This window comes from Thamnophis sirtalis, unplaced genomic scaffold (genome assembly GCF_051295495.1).
Source record: "Thamnophis sirtalis isolate CommonGarterSnake01/CBP01778 unplaced genomic scaffold, rThaSir2_p1.2 scaffold_4, whole genome shotgun sequence".
In the NCBI taxonomy this organism is placed as follows: domain Eukaryota; kingdom Metazoa; phylum Chordata; class Lepidosauria; order Squamata; family Natricidae; genus Thamnophis; species Thamnophis sirtalis.
The window spans coordinates 59,239,457-59,266,275 of NW_028261384.1; positions in this window are offsets into that span (position 1 = coordinate 59,239,457).

A 26,819-nucleotide genomic window follows, 5' to 3' on the forward strand; every position below is an offset into this window, starting at 1 on the left:
CGTTGGAGATCCGCATTTCCAAAGCATAACATTATTTCACTCCTCTCCCATTTTCGGGGGGGAGAGCTACGAGAAGTGGATGGTGGCCACTTGGGGAATATTTGTGTCCCTGGGAGATCTGCTCTTCCCCACCCCATACCTCCGAAGGGGAGGCCAGGCGTGGGAGAGAGTGCTAATGATAATGACCGATTCCCTCCTGTTTCTGTAGGTTTGGGGGGGGGGGAGAGAAGGTAATTGCAGAGCCTGGACTGAAGTTAGGAGGCTGACTCGCTACAATAAGCGGTGACCATTATTTGGAGGAAGAAAAAAACGTAGCCGTTTTTGGAGATTTGCTCTTGGAGATTTGGATTTTTGGAGATTTGCTCTTACAGAACCTGCATCATCTTTTTTTTCCAAATTTTTTTAAAAAGCCTTTTAAACATTCTTATTTCTAAAGGCAAAAAAACCCCATGAGGCTTGCTGGAAAACGGAGCGGAGGTGACGTGCCGGGAGAGGGGTGCCGTGGTGGGGGGAGATGTTGCTGAAATAATTCCATCTATCAGGAACTCGGAGGTGGTGGGGGAGGTCAGTGGGAAGCCTTTGCCGGCCCGACGCCAGCCATAGCTCTGAAGTTGCTTTCCTTTCTAACTGAAGCAACAGATGTTTCCCTTGCTTAACATCTCAGCGTTTTTTGCATGGGGTGGGCTGCAAGAGGGAGTGAGTGAAGACCTTTTCTGGATTGCTGCAAAGCAAGTGTGGGGAAGTCCTTTGCGCTGGCTAGAAAAGGTCTTCACTCACTCCCTCTTTTTGCAGCACGCCCCGATGCGAAAAACGCCAAGATCGGCGCACTTGGGGCTGCTGCTGCTGCAACGTCCAGGGAGGCTCAGCTGGTCTGAGTAACATGAGGGATCGCCCTCATGTTACTCGTCTTCCTGGATGGGCTGGTAAGGGGATAGAAAAGGTTTTTCTCCAGTCCCAGGTTTCAGCTTCTTGACCTCATTATCTCTTTCCAGCTTCTTTTGTTCAGCCTGTAATTAAGGTTCTTTGTTATGTCTTAGGAAAGATCACCTGGTTAAAAAGAAGGAAGAGGCTCCGCTGGTCCGGAGCCTATCTGCAGGTTGGGAGGGAGGGAGAGACACACAGAAAGACAGACAGACAGAGACACACAGAGAGAGAGAGACACAGAGTGAGTGATTAAGTGAGTGAGTGAGTGAGAGAAGACAGACAGACACTCACACACACATACACACAGAGTGACAGAGAGAGAGGAAGGGAGGGGAGAGAGATAGAGAGATAGAGAGAGAGGGAGGGAGAGAGACAGAGAGACACACACACAGGGTGAGTGATTAAGTGAGTGAGTGAATGAGAGACAGACAGACAAACAGACACACACACACACAGAGTGACAGAGAGAGAGGAAGGGAGGGGAGAGAGATAGAGAGAGAGGGAGGGAGAGAGCTTTCAATTTGTAGGGATGTGACCTCACTGTTTTTGCCTGCTCTCAAAAAGATGAGCAGGGTTGAACCTGGCTAATAATTGGAGGGGAATCCACCTGGGAATCTCAGTACTGTATATTTAATAGGAAAATATTAAAAATTGTCCAAAAGCAACAATGACAATTTCCATACTACTGCTAAGAAAATTACGACACATCTATAAAATTATAGGAGCTGAGTTTAACTCAAGAGAAACTTTTCTAAAGTTTCTTGTCTATATGAAATTTAATGCTACAGCAGAATGAAGTAACACTGAAGATAAGTGCAGGTAGTTCTCAATGCACGACCACAATTGAGCCCAAAATTTATGTTGTTAAGTGAGAAATTTATTGAGTTTTGCCCCATTTTACAATTTTTCTTGCCATATTTGTTAAGTGAACAAAAAAATTTTTTAATCAACCCCCCCCCCCCCGGTCAATGGTGCCCCTCTTTACCAATGTTAAAATTTGGTCACCTTAGGTATGGGCAGGTCCATCCAGGGCATGGAAGTTTTGCCACTAGCCTGGCAGCCCAGCTTGAGACACGTTTTTTTTAAAAAATATTTTCCCTACCGCGTGGGGGGCAGGCTACCAAAACGGGAAGTGTGCATCTCCCTGCATAATTGGGGTGAGACACTCCACTCCACAAAAACCAATGGCTTGAAAGCAGCTCCTCGGTCACCACCATCATTCCCCCGCTGCCTTCCCCAAATACCTCCCGCATTGCAAATGCAGCATGCTGTTCAGGTGGCAAATGCCTGTAACACAATAAAACCCACCCACTCACCTCCTGCTGGCAGTGAGAGGAGAGGAGGAGAAGCTGGAGGGGAGACAATTGGAGCCCTCTGAAAGAAGAGGGTTGAGGGAAAGTGCATGTGTTACAGCATGCTGTGGATGCCCTCACTTGCCCCTTTCTCTGGCTTCCCTTCTCTTGCGGTCTCCTCAGTGCTCACTCATGCTCCCCTTTTCCCACAGTCTAGCTTGATTGCAGGGGGAGTGTCATCCTCTGCTTTGCTGCTGCTTCGGCTGCCATTGAAATGGGGAGGGGGGGCATGGTATTTGGGAGGGGATTACTAATTGTGCTGGAGGAAGATTCTGAAGTTTCTGCTGCCTGTCTTACTGTGCATGCGGAGGAGGTTTCCCGCCAAGGCCAACGGCACCGACATTCCATCTTGGTGATGCCTTTAGAAGTTATCTCGCACCTGACACTTGGGAGAATTATGATTGGACTGTAACTGGGATGCCAAGGGGTGGGGAATGGGTCATTCTATATATCATTTGCTTTTGCGCCTAAATAATCAGTCTTCACTTTGCTACGCTTCTGATCATTTATAATTAGTAAAAGTACACTTGATTTCTATCAATGGAGTCGTGGTTTTCTTTCCTAATTATTCAATGGAGGAGTGCTGACAGGGGGGCACATTGCCTTTTACAAGGCCACTGTTGGTGAAGCCGGGTGCCAGTGAGGGCTGGCTTTTTGCATAGCTTTGACCAGCTGATGGTGGAGGAGGAATGACTTCCTCCCCAGGCCCCCATTCCCCCCAACACCTGGATAAAGCTAGGCAAAAAGCCAGCACTCACCAGTGCCCAGCTTCACTGACAGTGGGCTTGGAAAAGGCAATGGGAGCTTCTGCCTGCATCAAACTACATTGGGGAGGAAGAGAGCATGAGTGAACCAGAGACCCTTCCCTCTAGCCTTTGCCCAAAGCCCCACACTGCACCAGGAGGCTGAAGTTTCTTCCCCCTCCTAACCCACGTGTACCTTAGTGTTTCTTCTAGCCACTTTTTTCAGCCACTTCTAAAAAAAAACCAGAGAACCTGTTCACTCTCTGTTTGAAGGCAGCACTACTAGTTTGGGGGAACTGGTCCAAACCAGTAGGAACCCACCTCTGGTGCAGATCATTAAATGCACATGAGGTATCTCAGAGTGGGGAAGAGCATGAGGGGCCTACTGCTGGAGCAGTGCATCCAAGGCCTCCCCCAATCCACTGAGATACCTCATGCTTCCCTGGGGTCCCCACAATTGCTTCCCCACATCCTGCCCTGTTGGGTCTTCACAGACTTGGCCTGCTTTGCTAGCATCCCATATTCCACTTATTCCTGCCCACCCCATTTCCCATGGATTACTTACTTTTTGAAGAGCTCCAGAGCTCCAGAAGAGGTTGACCCACTGGCAGAGAAGCCAAAGTGTTTTATTCAGATGATGGTGAAGCTGTAAGAAAGTGAAATCTAAAGAAAATATTTTGCCAGCTTCTGAGTAAAAGACTTGGCTTGGGGCCATGTGGCCAGCAGGTCTCTGGTAGTAGAAAAGGCCTCCTGCTTCTGGGCAGTTTCAGCAGTCAATCAATGAGGAACTTGCTTCCTTTATCTCATCAGGCTGAACTGCATGCCCGTTGTTGATTGGCTGCCATACCCCAATCCCTGAAATGGCTCATTTGAACTAGCCAGTCAGCAGCAAGCAGGAGGCTGCTTGTCACCTGCCAGACTGGGCCCAAACTAAGCCTGCATGCCCTCATGGCAGAGAAGCCGGTCTTTTATTCAGATGGAGAAAGCTGTTTTCCTTACATCTCAGTTCCTCCAGCTTCATGGGTTGAGGTTGACTCAGCCTTTCATCCTTCTGAGATCAGTAGAATGAGGACACCGATTGTTTTTTTTTGTTTGTTTGTTTTTTACATGGATCAAATTTTTTTTTAAATTTTTAAAAAAGATTTTATTGGTAAAAAGAAAATACAACATCCATAACTTGTAAAAAACAATACAACTACATTTCGAGATATTCCCATACTATCAAATCATTATAAACATCAAAGGTTTCGTATCTTATTCCTTCCCTCCCTCTTCTCTTCCATCATTTCTTCTTTTCCATACCCTTTTCTTCCCTCCCCCCTTACTTCCTTCTCCCCTGCCTTCCCTCCTTTCTTTTCTCCTTTCCTCCTTTCCTTCCCCCTCCTTTCCCTCCCTCGATTCCCCCTCCTTCACACATACCTTCCCTCCTTCCCTTCCTCTTTCCCTCCTCCTTTCTTTTCTCTTAACCTCCCTCCTTTCCTCCCTCCTTCCTTCCTTTCAACACTCCTTCTCTCTTTCTTTCCCTCCCTCTTTCCCTCTTTACTACCCTCTCTTCCTCCCTCCCTCCTTCCTCCCCCAGTTTCTTTTCTTTCTTCTCTCCTTCTTTCTTCCCACCTTCTTTCCCTTCTCTTCTTTCTCTTCCTCCTCTTTATCCTTCCCCCTTTCTTCTGCCTTTCCTATTCCTCTCCTTTCTCCTCTCCATCCTGACTTCCCTACTGTCCTCCTTCCCTCCCTTCTAACCTTTGTTACATTTGCATATTTTCCTCTGCTGAGGACAACCTGGTTCTCTTTTCCTTTCCTTGCTTGAAGAGGCAAGGATTATAAGTCCTCTCGCCTCATCTAAAATGAAGTTTAATCGCTAATTTCATGCAGGTAATTATAGCGGATTTCCTATCAGCTTTTTTAAGTTTTCCCAACATTGTAGTGTAACAAAATTGCTCGACGGTGGGTTCTCGCCCCTGATACATTTCTCCTTTCGCTTATCTCTCAGTTGTTGTATATTGTTCATTTGAGTTGTTGGTTTAATCGTATTAGGTTAGTCAGCTATCTCTTTTTATGTCTAAGTCTTCACTGACTCATCAAGCCATTTGTACAGCTTCTCCCAGACTGTATAAAAGTCTGTATCTTCTTTGTCATTAATTCGCATCGTCAATCTGTTCATTTCTGCTAGTTCTAAAATTTTATTCATCACCATAGTGTTGGTGGGGGCATTTTCACTCTTCCAGCACTGTGCGTAAACAATCCTTGACGCTGTCAGAATATGGACTAGGAGGTATTGGTCAGATTTGCAAATTTTGGGGGACACCAATTGTTGGGGCAATATGCTTCCTCTGTAAACCGCTTAAAGAGGGCTGTAAAGCACTGTGAAGTGGTATATCAATCTAAGTGCTATTGCTATTATCGGGCCTCACTACTTTTCTTCCAAAATGTGGAAAGTCAAGTGATGCTTTTGAATATTGTTTGATTCTCATCTGCAGCATCTGGTCATTATCTTCCTTTTTTTTTGCTCAATATGTAGTGGCAAATTCCAATTCCAAACCAACACTGAAGGAACATTTTCAGGGTGAAGTCAATAACTGAGCAAGAGGACAGTGATGCTGCTAGATCCAGACTCAAATGTAGGGGGATGACAATTGTTTTTAATTCAGTCTCTAATTTATATTACTGTAAGCCACTGGTACTGAAAATGGTTTATTTAAATTGATCATATTGAGACAATGTCTCATACTTGAACATAAACACAAGTTTTATCTATCTATTTTCAAATGTATTTTTCACCCATCTTGTATGCAACAACTTTTGGCAGCTTAAAAGGTTTAAACATTTTCTGGCTGAATTTGCACATAGATATACACATATTAGATCCATGATAACCTTTATGGGTTTCTTTAGGTAAAAGATACCCACAGAACACATTTCAACCTTTTTTTCTTGGCAAAAAAAAAAAACACTTTTGGCAGAGGCACTGGTCAGTATAATGCAGCATTTTACTCAATGATTTAGGACAAAGGGAATTGTGTCATATAAATCAGCTGAGAATCCATCTGCTGTAGCTGCTTTAATTGACCATTGGAGGTTTCTTATGAACCACTTTGGAGAACCCTGATAAAGGCAGAAATTTAAGATATAAATTTTTACAGTATTACACTTCGTATTTTAATTATTTACTTTTAGTATCAATCCCTAGTAACTCAAATTGTTTACTATCTTCATTAAATAATCCCAAACTGAGTCTTTTTGCCCGAAGAACTCAAGAGGAGTATGGTCTTATTATGATATAAAACAAACTCTGTCTTCATATGTCTTTTACTCTGTTTTCAAATTATCATGTTTCTTCTTGTAACTTTTAATTATTCAAGCGCAATTTTCTTTGTAAATAAGAAAGGAATAAAAATCATTGGTCTAGTGCCCTTAGTTCAGTAGTGGGTTGCTGCCAGTCTGCACTGGTTCTCGCGAACCGGTTTGTCACCGGACCCAGAAGTAAGTTCCGGAACGCCTTCCCTGGCCCTGTCGCTCGCTCGCTCGCCCCCACTCGTCTGAAAACTGCTCCATTGCTCGCTCCCCCTGCCTGTCTGCACTATCCAAGCCCCACTCGCCGCTCACTGATTGGCTGGCTCACCAATCGCCCCACCCGCCTCTAAGAACCCTATCTAAACCCACTTACCTTTTTTCCTGCTTGGCTCTCTATTGCTGCCTGCCAACTCCGAGGAGGTAAGTAAGCTGCATCTAAGCGCCATCTGGAGTGGCCTGCCACAGCCCTGAACTATAAGCTAGTCCAGTGACTTTTTGCGGCCTTGCAAGGATCCCGGGCTCACTTATAGTGCAGAAAGCATGGGAGCTGGGGCGGGAGCTTACGTAGCGTGGATGGCGTCTTGGACAAGTTCGGGGACCTTGCAAGGTCCCCGGACTTCCCCAAGATGCCAGGCCATGAAAAAGCATGGGCAGGGGCGCAAGGGCGGGGGCAGGAGCTTACGCGGTGCGGCTGGCATCTTGGACAAGTTCGGGGACCTGGCAAGGCCTTTGCAAGGCCCCGGACTTGCCCAAGATGCCAGGCCACAAAAAAGCATGGCCCTGGACATGAAGGTGGCGGGTGGGAGCTTACATGGCTCGGCCGGCATCTTGGACAAGTTCAGGGATGCCAGGCCATGAAAAAGCATGTGTGCAGGAGCTTACGCAGTGCGGCCGGTCTACTAGGACCTCCTAGGTGCGGTATGGATGCTGCATCCCCAAGCCCTCCCATGCCGCGTTCTGCTGGAGCCAGACGGCAGTGGCAACAGCAGCAGGAGGAAGCCGGAGCTTGTCGAGCCGTCGTGGCGAGGCGTCCCCAGAGGAGCCAAGAGCCTTGAGAGAGGGTGAGCGTGAGCAGGTTCCACCTGAGGGAAGATGGGAAGGCATGTTGAGGGAGCTTGGGAGGCTGCCACAAGTTTGCTGCGGGGGGAAAGAAGGTGTCTTAGACTACTTTGAATGGGAGGTTGGGGGAGGGAGGAGAAAGGAGGTGGGGGACAGTGGGATCCTTGCTGCTTTCTGAGCTTGGTGGGTTTTTTACAGACATTTCATTACCTAGTTTGGTTGAGATTCTGTTTTATTTGGAAACAGCAGTATATGAAAAATGATTTGGGAGTGACCAGAAATAGAAAGAACTGGCAACAAATATGAATAATTAAATAAATTTTAGATTTTTCTTCTCCTGTCTCTCCCAATATATACTAAATTCAACTAAGTTTTTCTTTCTGAAGTGATATATTATCTTCTGGTTAACAATGTTTCATGAAGTAAATGGTAGCAACTAACCTTTTACATTATTTAAATTTTTTAAAACAACAGAATAACTGAATTACAGAGTTGGAAGGGACCTTGGAGATTTTCTAGTCTAACCCTGGACTAGGTAGGAAAACTCAGGCAGGAAACCCAAATGGTTATCTAATCTCTTCTTTTAAAATTTCCAGTTTTGCAATACCCACAACTTCTGGAGGCAAGTGGTCCCACTGATTAATTGTTAAACTGTCAGGAAATTTCTCCTTATTTCTAGGTTGCTTCTCTGTCCCCACCCATTGCTTCTTGTTCTGCCTTCAGGTGCTTTAGCTGTGGTGATGCAGTGGTTTGAATGCAGTATTGCATGGTTGCTACCTCTTATTGCCGGCTGTCAGCAGTTTGGCAGTTTGATTCTCATCGGTTCAAGATCGTCTCAACTTTCCATCCTTCCAAGGTTAGTAAAATGAGGACCCAGATTGTTGGGGGCAATATGCTGATTCTGTAGAGCGCACTGTAAAGCACTGTGAAGTGGTACATAAGTCTAAGTGCTATAGCTATTTAGAGCATATGTTGACCATTTCTTTGTCGTAATCCCTTGGATATTAGAACAATGTTATCATGTCACCCCTCTATTTTTGGGAGGACTTATACAATTGTGCTGAGAAGATAGACCCACTAAATTCAATGAGATATGACTCCAGGGAAAAGTTTTGTAATCCTTCCAAATCCATGGAGTGGATTTACTCCAAATTTTTGGAGGAAATCCACTCCAAATTCACTTCAAGTTCAGACTTCTTCTCCCCAAATTCCCAACCAGCCTAGCACAGAAGTGCTATAAACTGACTGCCAATTATTTTTTTTACCAGCATATTTTGCCTTAATCTTTCTGTGAAACTTGGCACATTCTGTTTTGTTTTAAATTTAAAAATAAATCCTGATTGTGGTTTTATTCTTTTTTAAGCAAAAAAGAAAAGACAAATTGAAAAGACAGGATTGAAGAGATGCACTTCAACTCAAGAATCAAGGGAGAAAAGTATTTGAAAGCAAAAGAATTTTTCTGAAGGGCTTTCTGAAAGCACAGTAGACAGCTTTAGACCTAATCAGGCTTATGGAATAAAGCAAGAGTACAAGAACTGGTGTTAAAAGATGAAAAGCAAGCCACACAATAATGTTTATTAAGACTAATAAGGCTCCAGAAAAAGCAAATATGATCTGGGGATGTTTATGTTATGTGAGTAACTTAGTTTTATTTAGGCTATTGTTCACTATGCTTGGAATGAATCTGCTCATATTCACCCTTGTATATCAAAATATCCAGAGTTTTGCAAAGGAGAGGGAAATGAATTCCCACTACAAATCTGTGAAACAAACTTTGTTTGCATAACAAGATTGAACTAAAACAGTTAAAGTCCTTGCAGACTTACTTGCAGAATTTATTACCGTATTTTTCGGAGTATAAGATGCACCTTTTTTCCTCAAAAAAGCTGAAAATCTGGGTGCTTCTTATACACTGAATACAGCATTTTTTGCCTCCCGAAACCCTGCCCCCTTCACCACAATGGCCATGCATACCCTTATGGAGTCTTTCAGAGACCTAGGGGCTGGGGAGGGCAGAAATGAGCAAAAAATGGGCCGTTTCTTGTCCCCCCGGCCCCTAGCAGCACTCTATTAGCCTCCATAAGGCTCTGCATGCAATTTTTTTGACAAAAAACTGGCCCGTTTTCTGAAAAATAGGCTGTATTTTTGCTCATTTTTGGCCCCATCCAACCCCTTAGGAGCACTCTGCAAGCCCCCCCCCCAAGGTTATTCATGCTTTTTTTTAAAATGGCCCCGTTTTTTAAAAAAATGGGCCATTTTTGGGAGGTTTGCAGAGTGTAAAAACTTTGTTTTCCTTTTGGAAAGCTGTTTAACTGATTAATGAGAAATAGATTGATCAAATGCTGTGCCAGCAGAAACAAAGTCTTAGGTGCTGCAGATTGTCAGCGATTTCCTTGTCCAGCACATGGATAAATACTCCTGGAAACATCTACCTACCAACCTACTTACTCTCTCTCTCTCCCTACCTTCCTACAGCATTTCTCTCTCTCTTTCTCCCTCTACCTACCAACCTACCTAATCTCTCTCTCCCTCTCTCCCTACCTATCTACTGTATTTCTCTCTTTCTATTTCTCTCTATCCCTCTACCTACCTACCTACATTCTCTCTCTCCTTCCCACCTACCTTCTGTTTTCTCTCCCTCTGTTTCTTGCTCTCTCTCTATCCCTTTATCTACCTATCTAACTAACTACTCTCTCTCTCCCTCCCTCCCTCCCTCCCTCCCTCCCTATTTCTCTCTTTTTCTCTCCCTCTCTATCCCTCTATCTACCTATCTATTTTTTTTAAATTGCCTCTTCAAAACCTTGGTGCATCTTATACTCCGATGCGTCTTATACTCCGAAAAATATGGTAAGCTTGGTTAGTTTTGTGGCATATGTGTTTAGTGAACTCAGTATATGCTTTGAGTATATAATACATTGTGTTGTGCAAATCCAGAACATCAGTTAATTCAGTAGTCACATAAAATGTATTGTAGGCACCAAACTGTTGGTGATAGAATCAGTGGCTGGATCAGTCTTAAACATATGTAATACCACTTCATATATCTGAATGACAAGCCCAAGAATCTAGAAAGATGCTAAGGGTTGCATTTCTAATCTATAATATGTCTAATAAATATGCATATCTGAAATGATGGGGTCTTTACATTAAAAGATATCCTTACATAAGGATATGAAGGAGGAGATTCCATCTTATCCATCCATTCCTACTTTTATGGATGGAATTTATGCAAGCCTTTTTAAATGAATGGATTGTTTTCTTCTTGTATCTTTTTAAAAATTATTATTATTGCAACCTATGGACTAAAATCCTCATTACTATGTGTGTTTTCCTCTTTTTCTCCTCTATTTTACTCAAGAATTTGATTTTAATTTTTTTAATTTGAAATATTAAAAAGAAAAGAAAAGAAGAAAACAAAGAGAATTCTAACAACAGAGGGAAAGTTAGTGCTGCTGCTCGGAGGCTGGAGGCTTGTGTATTGGGAACAAAGCACTTTCACTTTTCTCACTGAACAGTCTGACTTGGCAATTCAAAGTCTCACAGTTTGTTTATAGAGAGTGACAGGAACCAAAGAACAAATTGTTTACACAGGTGTCCTTTTGAACTATATCTCTAACCAGAGAGAGTGAAAAGAAGATTTTACTGTGAATTTATGTTTAACCTTGTAAAAATCCTTCAAGCCAGAGCAGCAGTATTTGTCAGCTGGAAATTATGGCACAACTTCAACAGCAGAAAGAAGCTTTAAGTTTGCAAAAGATAATGTTTGAAATTCAGAAATTATTAAACACATTTGAGAGGATGGAGGAGAAGTTGGAAAATCTAGAGCATCTAACTAAAATATGATGAAGAAGTTGTAGGTGTTTATCAAGTGGAAAAAGTGGAAGTTAGAGTCCTAAAAATCAAAGAGAAAAATGACCACAAAGAAATCAAATCCACTGATATCTATGGTGATTGGTTTGTGTCTGGAAATGGAAAGAGTGGAATATGGAAAGAGGAATTAAATGGAGGGGAACTCTACCCCAGATGGCAAGATACAGAAGAAGAAAAAACAAAAGAATTTATGGATGTAAAGAGAGAAATTTTATTAGCAACATCATTGTTAACACCACTGACAATTAAAGATAAGCTGATCAAGGAAACAAAAGAAGGGCATTGAAATTACATGAGAGACTTAATAAGCAATGAATTGCAAAGAGGAGTGCATACAAATTTGATTAAGGAGATGATTAGAGGACTGATACCACAAATGGCAGAAGACATGAGATTGTTTTGCTACTGGAAAGATACAGGTATAATGTGTATAATCTAAAACTAGTTAAATTTACTGAAATTTAGTGACAATAGATATGGTTAAATAATCAACCGATAATGATAATAATGCATACATACAGTATGTATTGATACGACAAGCAGTAATTGAATATAAATATTGAATGGTACCTATGAAAGGAAGATTAGAAATTATTTGGTTATATAAAGGTTAATAAAAAAGAACTAAGTTGAATTTAGCTAAGTTTTGATTATTAGAGTGGGGGAATGCTTTGATAATGGATAGTGTTAAATGAAAGAGGGATATGTCAGATTCCTAAAAGTGATGCTGCCATTCAATTGGGAGGAGGGGAGCCTCTGAGTTAAATCATTAGCTACATCTGAAACAACTGAGTTTTACAACTTTACAACTGGTTTCCTGTCACCGGAAGACAGGAAGGTCCCAACATCTCTGGAGGGATGTTTATGGTAGCCATGTGGGATATATAACTTTGATGTCTAACTAGAGATAGCCATGGGAACATGTGCTTTATTGACTCCCAGGGCAGAAGAGTTAAGAAAGCATCTTCACACTTGTGTATTGGTCAGAATCTGCATTCAGACAAACAGGAGAAGTCATTATCAGCTTAATCCCATTTGCATGGCCTAAAGATTTTCAGATGCTGCTTTGCTTCTAATGGTTTCCATCCTGCTTGATTAAAGGTTCCTTTTGAAATAATCCACTTCAAGGGTATTTACTTTCTCAAATTAGGAGAGGAGCCATTATATAAAGCAGCGTCTCTCTGCAAAGTGGTCAACCAGAAGAGAAACATTTTAACTCTACTGAGGGGACCCAGCAAACCATGTCTGAACATAACAGTGAACAAGGGGAAACTGACTACTGGAGGGAGATGGAAACCGCTCCACAACCAGAGACCTGCTCCTTGTATCCTGGCGGACAGAATGGAGTGAGTTTGGAGGACCCCAAAAAGCCGCATTGATCAATCTGAATTGGGACAAAAGATGGCTGGGAAGGGAAGACTAGGGGAGTCACTCTTACCCAAGGTAGCCGAAAACCAGGGTGGAAATTGGAGTTAAAAGCCCCCTGTGAAGCTGCGCTGAGAGAGGATCCTCTGAAGAGGCATGTAACCCAGTTGGTGATGGAAATTTTGGAAAATCTCAACATCCGAGGGGAGGCAGACCGGCAACCAAGAAGCATTGGATGGGCGGCAAACGGGGGTGACACCAGGGGAACTAACCCCCCTCTGGTCCCTGCTGATCAAGCTGATGACACAGCAGCAACAGCTAGGAACCCAGAAAACCCTCCCCCCAGTTGGCGCATGGGTTGGGGGCCACTCTGAACCAACCCTGAAACTTGCAGTTAGAAAGGAAAACTCCTCCCCTGGGGGTAAAATTTGATGGGAACCCAAAGAAATTGGGATTCTTTGTGGCACACGTGCTCACCTACATGCACAAATATGGGTGTGATTTTTGAACCCAAGGAGCCCGAGTGGGTGTGGTCACCCTAGCCCTGGAAGGAGCTGCTGCCAGATAGATGGTCACTTTACATGATGCCGATGCACCAGAAGGACCCCCTCGCAGACCACAAAGTACGCAGCCACATTAAAGTTGTGAAGCAGGGACGCCGACCTGTGGCAGAGTATACTGAAGAATTCCGATACCTGGCATGTCATGTGAACTGGCCAGACAATATCCTGGTAAGCTGGTTCAAGGATGGGCTGAGTGATGAACTCTACAATGCTTGTGTGGCCCGAGGTGCCCCAATCCAAAGAAACAAAGAAACTGAGGAGGCAGAGCACTTAGAAACAGCAATGCCTGTTTACACTTTGCCAACCCAGCGCATACCCAAAGAATATAAGGACTTGGCTGAGTTTCTTAGCGAAAAAGCATCTGATGAGCTTCCGCCCCCCCCCCCAGTGCTCCATTGACTGTGTGATAGAAATTTTTACAACTGATTTCCTGTCACTGAAGGTCCCAGCATCTCTGAAGGGATGTTTATGACAGCCATGTGGGATAATTTACTTTAATGTCTAACTAGAGATTGCCATGGGAACGTGTGTTTCATTTGACTCTCAGGGCAGAAGAGTTAAGGAAACATCTTCACACTTGTGCATTGGTCAGAATCTGCATTCGGACAAAGGGGAAGAGCCATTATCAGCTTAATCCCACTTGCATTGTCTAAAGAGTTTCAGATGCTGCTTTGCCTCTAATGGTTTCCATCCTGCTTGATTAAAGGTTCCTTTTGAAATAATCCATTTCAAGAGTCTTTACTTTCTCAAGTTAGGAGAGGAGCCATTACATATATAACAATGATTATAACATGATAACAATGTATATACAATGTATGGGTACAACATAAGGAAATTGGATGTAAATTGTAAACAGTGATTTGCAAAGGAGGGTTAGAAATTTTTGTTACTAAATATTATTGATGTTTAGTCAGAATAGGGCATAAGGATATAGTGTTATTGGAGGATATTAGAAATAACAAATGGAATATCAATATGTGGCCAGGTTTTAAATCTTGGTACATTTTATGATGAAGGACGTTTAAACAATTATAGTCAAATGAAAATGGAGGTATAATGATGGTAATATGTATAAAAATATCTGATTTAAAATACTTGAGTTAATACAAATTTTGTGATGACAGTGGAAGAGACGCACTAAAGCTTTTTGTAACCAACTGATACACTTTCTATAGTATGTAAAGAAGGAGGATTCTTTGTATTGTGTTTGTTTTGAAAATTTAAAATAAAAAAACTTTTAATTAAAAAAATATATCCTTACATGAAAAGACTTTCTTGGGTTCTTAATGTGCAGTACTGGGTTTTTGGAAAGTCTATACATGGAAAGATTTCATGTATGTACATGGAAAGATAAACATAAACATATAAAGAACACTTGCTGGAACTGGATATATCTAGTCTTATAAAAAGAAGCACTAGGGGTGACATAATAGCAGTGTTCTGACATCTCAGAGGTTGCCACAAAGAAGAGGGAGTCAAACTATTCTCCAAAGCACCTGAGGGTAAAAGAAGAAGCAATGGGTGGAAACTAATCAAGGAGAGAAGCAGCTTAGAACTAAGGAGAAATTTCCTGACAGAACAATTAATCAGTGGAACAACTTGCTTCCAGAAGTTGTAAATGCTCCAACACTGGAAGTTTATGAAGACATCAGAGAATGCTCTCCCCTCGCCAGGAAGCCACATGAACATACTGGCTGGGAGAACAATCTCCCGCTGGCCGGGAAGCTACATGGCTGCCTAGGAGAACAAATTCCCCAAGGATTTCTTTGCCTATTTGATTTCCAGCTCCTTCTCATTTCTCACCAATGTGTGCAGAGAAATAAAACTTTGTGAGACTGAAAAAAAATTTCACTCAATCAATTCCAACTTCTCATGAAAGAAATAGATCTCACGAAGTTGGAATTGATTGAGTGAAATTTTTTCCCTGTGCTGTCTTGGATACGCATGGGCTGCTGCAGGGAGAGGCAGGACTGGCTGGCTGGCCACTGCCTGGCATGTGAGGCTGACAGAAGAAGGAGCCTGCACTCCTCGCCTGCCTGCTGCCTGCCTGCCTACAGTGGCTTTTAACAATGCCACCGCCGCCACCAGGAAAGGCTTGAAGCTGCACTGCCCAGGACTCCTCTTAGAAGGTTCCAGTGCCCTAAGGAGTGTGCGCACACATTTAAGGCTGAGAACTTGGCTGAATGTTTCCTGCCTTCCTTTGCAGTGAAGCTTTTTGGAAGGGAGCTGCGGCAGCCTGTCTTTTTAAGTTACTTCAACATGGGGTGGGGGAGGAGGAGCTGTCTTCCAGAACTGCTGCTCCTGCTGACTTTTCTCTGCACCGAGACATTGGCTGGGCCGGCTGCAGCCACTGCTTCACATCGTAATGGGCTCCAGGAGGAGGAGGAGGGGGGGGGACACCGCCTCCCTCATTTGTGAAATGCATTTTAAACTTGTGAGCAAGCCATGGAGATGTTGAGAGAAATATGGAGAGATACATGACTTTCTCTGTGTCCCAAGACACTGCCTAGGCTGGCTATGGCTGATGCTGCTGATCTCGCTGCCTCCATGGCTGCTCACTGCTCTTGCAGCACCTCGTGCAGCACCCTTAAACTTAGTGTGCTTCACAATGGAGACAACCTCCCCTCATCACTGGGGAGGAACAACCCCCTCCTCTTCCTTCTGAAGCCCCTTACGAGGTAGAGAGATGGGGAGAAAGAGAGATGAGAGAGAAAGAGACAGATGAGAAGGAAAGAGGGAGAAAGAAAGAGAAATGAGAGAGACGAGAAACAGAGAGAGGAGGAGAAAGAAAGACAAAGAGAGAGAGATGAGAGTGATGAGAAAGAGATAGGGAGAAAGAAAGAGAGAGATGAGAGGAGATGAGAGAGAAAGAGAGACAAGAGAGAGAGGGAGGTAGAAAGAGGTGAGAGGGAGAGAGAGAAAGAAAGAGATGAGAGAGAGAGATGAGAAAGAGAGATAAGGGGCCGCGCCCACCCAGTCACATAGCCACACCCGCCCAGTCACATGACCACCCAGCCACACCCACAAATCCACACTACAAATCCATACCCTCAGAATTGGTAGTAAATATTTTTGAATCCCACCACTGATTAAGATCCTATTGTCTCTCTGGGAGTGCCATTATCACTAGTCTCAGGCCTTCAGATTGTCCAGATATTCCATGATCAATGGTATCAAAAGCTACTAAGAGATATAGGACCAGGAAGGTCATGCTGCCTCTTTCCCTGTCCTGCCCATCGTCATCTACAAGAATGATCAATACCATCTCACTGCTTAGTTGTGCCTGAAAAGGAAATTGATAACCCACTTCTTCCAGGGCTCAATAAAGCTTTAGCTGGCTATATTCTCCACATAACCTGAAAAAGGGAGGTTTCAAACTAGTCAGAAATAATCCAACCTGCTGAGTCTGGCTTTTTGAGTAGAGGGATGTATCTCTGTCTTCTTCAAATTAAGTAGAATAAAAAATAAATTCACCATAGTTTGACTCCAGCTGCATGTTTCCATCAGAGCAGTCTTGATCAGCCAGGAAAGGATGTTGGCCTAATATAAATGTCGCTCTGCTGACAGTCCCAAAAACTCTGTCAACTTTCCTGAGATTCACAAGAACATTTTCCAGATAACAAGTCAAAAACCTGCCTCAGCCAACTCAGTGGAACCTGTCCAGTTAGAGGCCAATGCAACATTGATTTGAGAAATATTATCCATTATATGTCTAAAATATTCATCACAGTGACCATTAAGATATTCTTCATTCTCCTTTCCAAATTGGGACAAATTAACCATTGAAAAAGCCATTATCAGCAATTTGGAAATACAATAAGAGCAGGTAATTATTATATTTTGTTACTCTTATTGCCATAATGTAGATCTTAATTTAGACATGTTCGTCTTCTATTGGTCTCACTATTAATCTTCTACAATAATGTGGCACAAATTAGATTTTGGCAGATTTTCTTTTCTCGGATTGTCAATCCAAACAAAAACAAACATAAACATACTCAAATTTATACTATTTATAAACAGATTATAAATGAGTGGAATGATGGCCTAGTGATGAAAATGCTCACCTCTCATTCAGAAGGTTGAAGTTCGATCCTAGGTAGCGGTTGATGTTTCTCTCCTAGAATTACAAAAAATAAAATACTTGCTGTGAACTTTGCATGGCATCAAGGGTATCCAGCCAGTAAAATCTCAACTCCATCCAGTCGCCTTGACTCAACACCGAATTAAGGGATTACAGGATTCTAAAAAGTCAGTTATAAACAGAGTTTTCCCACATAGCCTATACAGCAGTTTTCAGCAACTTTAATATGTGTGTATTTCAATTCCCAGAATCCAACAGCTTAGCTATTGCCAAAATTGAGAAACACTGCAGAAACATTCTCTACTCTCTGCATTATATTCAATTCCATATCTATATCTACATTTACATCTCTCTCTCTCTCTCTCTCTCTCTCTCTCTCTCTCTCTCTCTCCACACACTCACACACAAATTAAGATTTTGAAAATGTTCTACAATTCTGTCAATCAAGTAGCAGAGCTGGAAGAATCAAAAGGGTAGTAAAAGAGGCCAAATAATGTTTTTTTTTTAAATTGAAAATTTTAAAAGCTTTTACAAATATTTACCTCCCCTCCCCCACCCTCCCCACCCAAACCCATCTCCCCCCGCAACCTCCCCCCCCCAACTTCCCAGAGCAAATACAGGGTATAAATCTTTAACAATCATATTATAAAGTAAACTAAAAAAAACTTTAGCATCATCCTCACTTGTACTTTAACTCCTCTTTTGTTAAGCTAACTCTAAACAAATTATGTCATTTCTTGCTTCTTCAATCATAGGCTATCTGGAGTTTCTTAGTCCCATATTTATTTTAAATATAATCAATCCATCTTCTCCACTCCAATTTATACTTCTCGTCTGAGTGATCCTTGAGATATGCTGATATTTTAGCCATCTCTGCTAAGTTTGTTACTTTTAATGTCCATTCTTGACTGGTAGGCAAATCTTCCTTCTTCCAGTATTGCGCCACCAACAGTCTTGCTGCTGTTGTTAGGTTCAAAATCAAATTAGTCTCTATAACAGTACAATCAGTAGTTATACCTAACAAGAATAACTGAGGGGTAAACTTTAGCCTCTTTTTAAAAATATTTTGCATAATCCACCAAATTTTTATCCAAAATGCTTTAACCTTTTTGCAAGTCCACCATATATGGTAATATGTAGCATCAACACAATCACATCTCCAGCATTTAGGTTGTAAATTGGATACATGCAAGCCAATTTTTTAGGATCTAAGTGCCATCTATAAAACATCTTGTACAAGTTCTCTCTCAGGTTTTGGGCTTGCGTGAATTTTACATTTCTTACCCATATCTTTTCCCATGTATCCAGCATTATTAGTTCTCCAAAATTTTGTGTCTACTTTATCATACAGTCTTTAACTAATTCTGTTTCAGAATCCATTTCTATTAATACATTATATAACCTTTTTATATGTGTTTGACTTTGATCCCTAATTTGTTTTAGTAGATTGTCCTCGGCTTGCATAATACCAATTTTCTGATCTTTTTTCCATCTGGCCTGCAACTGTCCATATTGAAACCATGTTTGGATTACCTTTTCCTCTTTTAGTACATTCAAGGGTTTTAGCTGTAATACACCTCTTTCTATAGTAAGAAGCTGTCTGTATGTAGTTACATCCTGTTTTTGTGCTATACTTATGTTCTCTACTGCATGTCTGGAAATTGCCCACATAGGTATCTTATCATTTAATTTATGTTGATATTTTTTCCAGGCACACAATAAAGCATTCCTTAATATATGACTTTTGAAAGTCTTATCCACCTTCTTGTTGTATATCAAATAAGCATGCCAGCCGTATATCAAATCATGACCCTCGATATTCAGTAATCTATCCTCTGTTGAATTAATCCAATCACTAATTATTGGTAAAACTACTGCTTCATAGTATAGTTTTAAATTTGGCATTTTCAAGCCTCCTCTCTCACGTACGTCTTGCATTATTTTAAGTTTTATTCTCGGTTTCTTCACTGCCCAAACGAATTTGTTAATATCCTTCTGCCATTCAAGCAAGTTTGCATCTTTTTAAATTATTGGTATCATTTGAAAAAGATAAAAATAAAAAACTTAGGCAAGACATTCATTTTCACTGCTGCTATCCTTCCCAACAAAGACAATTGTAGTTTTCCCCAATTTTTCATCTCTACCTGTATTCTATGCCATAATGGTTCATAATTATACATATAGTTTCCCATTTGAAGTTGTAATATAAACTCCTAAATATTTAACCTTTTTAACTATCTGACATCCTGTTATTCTTTCTAATTCTTCCCTTTGATTAACTAACTAACATCTTTGTTTTCCCTAGATTTATTTTAAACCCAGATACTTGGCCATATTGATTAATCATATTCATTAAGACCTTAGTAGATTTCCCTGGTTGGGTTAAAGTTATAACTAAGTTGTCTGTAAATGCTCATAATCTATATTCGTGATGCCTAATCTTAATTCCCTGTAAATCATCTGACCCCTGTATTTTATTCAGCTATAACTCCAGGGTTATAATAAACAATAATGGTGATAGGGGGCAACCCTGTCTTGTACCTTTCTCGATTTTAAAAGATTCTGTTAAACTTCCATTGACTATAATTTGTGCTGTTTGTTCCTGATATATTGCATTGATTGATTGTAGAAAATACTCTCCAATTTGCATCTTTTGCATTGTTTCATTAAAAATTGCCAATTCACTCAATCAAATGCTTTCTCTGTGTCTAGAAACATAAGCGCTGCGGAGACTTGGTTATTCTTTCCCAAATACTCCAATATATTAACAATTTGTCTTACATTACTTCTCATTTGTCTCCCTTGTATAAAACCAGTTTGATTATTATGAATCAGCTGCTGAGTAACCAATATTAACCTATTTGCTAGTATTTTGGCAAAAAATTTATAATCTGTGTTAAATAATGATATAGGCCTATAATTTTTTTGGCTGACTAAGATCTTGATCTTCTTTGGGTATCAGGGATATAAAAGCTGTTTTCCAAGATGGAAGTATCTTCCCTTCCATTTGGATTCTGTTAAATAATTCCTTAAGAGGTTCTACCCTTTATAATTGTAAATTTTTATAGTAAACTGCTGTCAAACCATCTGTGCCCGGTGCTTTCCCAGCCTTTAACTGTTTAATTACCTGGAGGATTTCCCCTGAAGTTATTGGTTTGCTCACCCTAACTATAGATATTTTTTCTTTGTCCAAGTATCTATCTATATCTAAGCCTTGTATTTTATCACCCATGTATAATCCTGTATAAAATTCTAAGAAGGCCTTTTGGATCATATCCTGTTGATAAACTTCTTTACCTTTATAATATATATTTTGTATGCTACGAGATTTTTGTTTCTTCCTGGTCATATATGCTAACCATCTACCTGGTTTATTTGCGTTGCAAAAAGTATTATGTTTAGCGTATAACAAATTTGTAGCCACCTGATCTGACGTCAACATATTAAGTTGCGTGAAAAAGGTTTTTATTTTCCATTTTTTCATTTTCATACACTCACATATATACTGTGCATAGCCGGAGCCATACAACATTAAACAATAATCACAGCAATTCCTCTTGTCAACAATACCCCCCAAAATAGAAACCCAATATACCTCTTCCACTCTCCATACACCTCTTTCTTCCATCCCCCTCCAACTTTCTATCTTCCCTCCATCATCCCCCTCTACCCTACTTCCCCTCCCCCTCTACCACTCCTCTCTCCCGATCCACTCCCTCCCTTCCTTCTCACCCTCCCTCCCATCCTCTCTCCCGCCCTCTCTACCCCTCTTTCTTCTATCCCACTCCTCCTCCCCTTGGTGTATTTCCACTATATGTCAATGTACTTAACTTATCCTATTTTTACAGAGAAATTAAAGAAAAACAGTATACATGTGAAGTCGCATTACATTGAAATCTAACACATCGTATCTAACCTAGTATATATCCCTCCCTCCCCCCACCCTCCCCCCCAACACCCCACCTCCCTCCCCCCCGACTTCCCAGAGCCCGTACATGGTATAGATTTTTAGCAAACACAGTCTAAAATATATTGAGAAAAGAGAAATTTAAAAAAAGGGTTAATAACATCTCTACATTGATCTTAGCTTCTTCTTGCTATGCTAACTTTGAACAATTTAAATCATTCCTGATCTTAAGCATAGGCTATCTGGAATTTCTTAGTCCCATATTTGTTTTGTATATAGTCAATCCATTTTTTCCAGTTTCGTTTATATCTCTCATTTGAATGATCTTTAAGATATGGCTATCTTTTAGCCATCTCGGCTAAATTTGTAACTTTCAATGTCCATTCTTGAGTTGTAGGCAAGTCTTCCTTCTTCCAGTATTGCGCCACCAACAGTCTTGCTGCCGTTATTAGGTGCAGAATCAAGTTAGTAAAAAAAAAAGATATTAAATTGCGCTCGTAATAGGTAATTGCCTCTTTTAACTTCTTGTCTCCTGGATTTAATATTAATTCCTGCTCTTTCTTCTTAATCTCTTCCTCTAGTTCCTTTCCTTCCGCCCCCGTCTATGTCTATGTAACTTATTTAAATTTATTAGGACTCCTCTCATATACACTTTGCTTGCATCCCAAACCATTTCCATAGATCTACCCTTGTTCATATTAAAAACAAAATATTCTCTCAACAATTTTTTACATTCATTGACATTTTTCTCATATCTAAATAAATTTTCATTTAACCTCCAACACCTTCTAGATTCCTTCCCATATTCCAATTCCATCCAAACCAGGTTATGATCTGTTAAGGCTCTGGAACATATCTTCTCTTCTTTACCTTAGAAAGCAAATCATTTGTAGTTAGTATAAAGTCAATCCTAGAAAAAGATTGATGTCTATCAGAAAAGAATGTAAAGTCCTGTTCTTTGGCATTTCTTTCTCGCCAGATATCTCTTAGCTCCAAATCATCCATCATATCAAAGAAAGACCTAGGTAATTTCGCATGTGTTTGGATATTTTGCAAAAGACCTTTCTTGTCTTTCTTGGTATCTAAAACTCCTTTCCAGTCACCCATTAATATGCAGGATCTATAGTCCCATTGTATTAACTTGGTATGGAGCATTTTGTAGAATTTGTCTTGTTGTTGATTGGGGGGCATATACTCCCATTAAGAGTATCTTTTTCCCTTCTAATAATAGTTCTGTTGCAATATACCTTCCTTCAGAGTCTGCTTCAATTAGTTCAGCTTTCATATCCTTTCTTAGGTATATAACTATACCATTTTTCTTCTCTTAGGCGGAAATAACTGATATTCAAGACACAACTAAAGACATTATAGTAGAACTCCCAGAAGAAGCTCTCGGGGAGGAAATAACACCATCACCACTAGAACCAGTTATCACTGAACCAACTGATGAACTAACTCAAAAACAAAATGAATTGAAGGATAAGATCATGGAGCATTTTCTGCTTAATGAGGAAAGGCAACGTTTACCATCACTAAAAACTGTGCCTAAGAAAATTTTGGCCCCTATCATGAAAATGGTTAATGCAGCATTTTCAACAATTGAATCAGGATCCATCTTGGAAACGAACCAGTTAATGTACAGCGCAGCTGTAATAGTCACTAGTGAACTAGGCATTAAAATCAAAGTACCTAGTCATACAACAGAAAAAGCATCAAAGCCAAAGTGGAAAATCCGATTAGAACAAAAAGTCAAAAAATTAAGGGCAGATGCTAGTAACTTAAAGAACATGCATGAGCAATGGCTTAAAAACAACAAAACCATAGATCGGCTAATCAGAAGATATAGATTGGATACAAGAAACATCAATGAAGCTGTAGAGATTGTAAAACAGCAGATAACGGCAACAGCTAGAAAAATTGAAAGATATGAGGCACGAATCATCCAATATAAACAAAATCAGCAATTTCGATCAGACCAACGGCGTTTTTATCAAAGTCTTAATGTGAATGGTGACACCAAAAGTGAAAAACCAGAAAAGCAGGCCACAGTTGAATTCTGGAAAGAATTGTGGGAAAATGCAAAGGACTACAATAAGGAAGCAAAGTGGATACATGACTTTGAGAAAAGCATTGGCAACAAACAAATGCAAGTATTAGAAATAACAACTGAGATGGTCAAAAATCGAGTAAAAAAGGTAAAGAATTGGACATCACCAATTACATGGTTTCTGGCTCAAATATCTGACCAGTTTACATGCAATATTGGCCAGGCATCTGAATGAAATTTTACAAAAGGGCCAAATTGATGAATGGTTGACAACTGGAAAAACATACTTGATTCAGAAAGATGCAACTAAAGGAACAACATCTGAAAACTACAGACCAATAACATGCTTGCCAACAACCTTCAAATTACTCACAGGCATTATTGCAGATAGCATGATGGATTATTTGGAAACAAACAACATCTTGCCAGTAGAGCAAAAAGGCAACAAAAGAAGGAGCAGGGGCACAAAAGATGAGCTCCTAATTGATAAAATGATATTAGAAAATTGTAAGAACAGAAAAACAAACTTGAATATGGTCTGGATTGATTACAAAAAGGTATTTGACTCACTGCCACATAGTTGGATCATAAAATGCTTAGAAGCAACTGGCATTAGCAAAAATATTACATCCTTTACTGAAAAGGCAATGAAACAATGGAGAACTGAGTTGGCAGTAGGGAATGAGATCTATGGAATGGTTAATATCAAGTGAGGAATTTTCCAGGGTGATTCACTTTCACCTCTTCTCTTCATCATCGCCATTATCCCACTATCAGTAATCTTTAAAAAAATGAAATTAGGCTACCAAACAGCCAAAGAAGCTGAAAAATTTTCGCATTTACTATATATGGATGATTTGAAACTCTATGGAAAGTCAGAAATAGAAATCCAATCATTGACAAACACAGTCCGAGTATTGAGCACCAATATTTCAATGCAGTTTGGCATGGAAAAATGCACCACTGTATCCATAAAAAGGGGCAAAATCACCGCATGTGAGGGAATTGAAATGCCCAATGGCCAACTAATTAAATGCAATGAAAATGAAGCCTACAAATATTTAGGCATTCTGCAGTTGGATAACATCAGGCATGGAGAAGTAAAAACTACTGTCAGGAGAGAGTACACCAACAGAGTTAGGAAAATTTTGAAATCTAAATTGAATGGTGGAAATACAATCAAGGCCATAAATACCTGGGCAATACCAGTTATAAGATACACAGCTGGTATAGTTAACTGGACACAAGCTGATTTGGACATTTTGGACCGAAAAACCAGTAAACTAATGACAATGCACTACAGTTTACATCCACGTGGTGATACTGATAGATTATACCTGCCCTGAAAATCAGGTGGCAGAGGATTATTACAAGTGAAGCAAACAGTTGAAGAAGAAAAACATGCACTGGCTGATTATTTAAAAGAAAGTCAAGAACATCTATTAATTGAAGTAAAGAACAAAAATCTACTGAAGGCCCAACAGACGAAAGAAGAATACAGAAAAGATGTGATAAAATCAAGAATTGAGAGTTGGCAGAACAAAGCACTGCATGGCCAATTTCTGGAAAAAATAAAAGATAAAGTGGACAGTGAACAAACTTGGTTATGGTTAACAACAGGTACATTAAAGAAAGAAACAGTGCCTGGCACTTCAGAGGTCCAGAAAATCCTCATCTCTTGGAGGATGCAAAAGGGGGAAGCCATGTGGTTTGAAACTCCGGAACATGATCCTTCAGAATTCTTGCTTATCTGTGCCTCAGAGAGGCTTCATGTTTTCACATCTGCATATTGGTGGGAATCCACATTGGGAGAGGTTCCTTATTCATGGATTTTATAGCCTGAGGGTCCCAGAGCCTGCTTTCAATGCTGTTTTGCTTTCACTACTTTTCAACAAAAGATTCCTTTTGAAATACCCAATTTTCAAGAGTCTACGCTTTTTTGAAAAGGGACTGCAAGCCAGATCCTCACATAAAGCAGGTTCTGATTAGTTGTCAACCTGGAGAGAACTTTTTTCCTTCCAAATTTATACTTTACTGAGGGAACCCTACAACAATGTCTGAACAGAACAACAACCAAGGTGAAGCTGAGTGCTGGGGACAACTACGAAACCCAATACTGGCTCCATATGTCCCATAGAAGACATCAAAGCTGTCTTTGAAAGTTCCACAAAGCCTGATGGTTGGTCAGTATAGGAAAAAGGGACAGCTGGGATGGAAGAACCAGGGGGGGTTACCCTCACCCACAGCAGCTGCAAACCCGGGTGAAAAGAGGAACTGGAAGCCCTTTCTGATCAAGAAGAACTGATTGGGGAACCACTAGCAGATGATCATTTGAAGCAGCACATCAACTGCCTCGTGATGGAAGCCCTGCAAAACCTCAACATCCGAGGTGAACCGGGATGCCAATGGAGGAGATTGGGTGATCCAGCAGCCAAAAGATCCCAAGCAGTCACCCCGATCCAGCTGTGACTGACCACGCAGCTGACCAAGCTGGGGGAGCAGCAGCCATGCCAGAGATCCAACCTCCTGTCATTTCAGCCCAGGCGATATTTCCTGGCTAACCCAGGGGTCCACTCCTAGAGAGGAAGGCTCCCCTCTTGGGGGTACATTTTGACAGAGATCCCCAGAAATTGGGGTTTTTCCTGGTTCAGATCCTCACCTATATACAAGAATATGGATGCAATTTTCCAACCCAGGGAGCACATATGAGTTGTCATCCTAGTCCTAGGAGGGGCAGCTGCCAGATGGATAGTGACCCTCCAGAACGCTTCAGAACTGCAGGACTTTGATTGATTCATGACATCCCTGTGCCACTGCTTCAAAAGCCTCCTTGCTATCACAAAGCCCGCAACCATATTAGAGTCATAAAGTAGGGCCATTACCCTGTGGCTGAATACACCAAAGAATTCTATGACCTGGCTGGCCGAGTTGACTGGCCAGAAGATATCCTAGTCTTCTGGTTTAAAGATGGGCTCAGTGATGACCCACACTGCCTGCCTGGCCCAGGGCCCTCCTAACTGCCTGCATGAATGGTACCTGGTGGCAGAGGAGGCAGAGATTGACATGACAAAACAGGGGTGGCAGGAACCATTCAAGCCCCAAACCGCCATGGTGCCAAGGCCATCAGTTTGTTTCAAGTGTAGGAAAGAGGGGCACCACACAGCAGAATGCTATTCAAAAATCCCACCAGAAAGCCTGATTGCCTGTCAGGGCGGAAACCTGCAAAACACACCACCCGGGGAAAAGAAACCGCATTGAGAAGCCAGGAAGCTGTGGAGTTTCGTTCCTCCCCACATCCAGAGGAAGGAACTCCAGCACTCCAAGAAGACTCAAGCAAAAGTGATCCAGAAGACGACCTGCTGGTAAGCGACCCAATCAAACCACTCACCCTACCCTTAAGACTTTTTATCCCCAGTCAAAGGAAAGGGAGAAGTAGCAGCATTACTGGACTCAGGGTATACCCAATGCCCAATTAGCCCAACCCCGGCAGGGAGATTGGGAAACCATCTAAGGAAAATGAAACCCCCCATCTCTTTCTGCCAGCTAGAGGGCACAGAAGCATGGGGGGAACCAGCCCTTTTTGCCACAGAACCATTACAAATAAAACTGGAGGA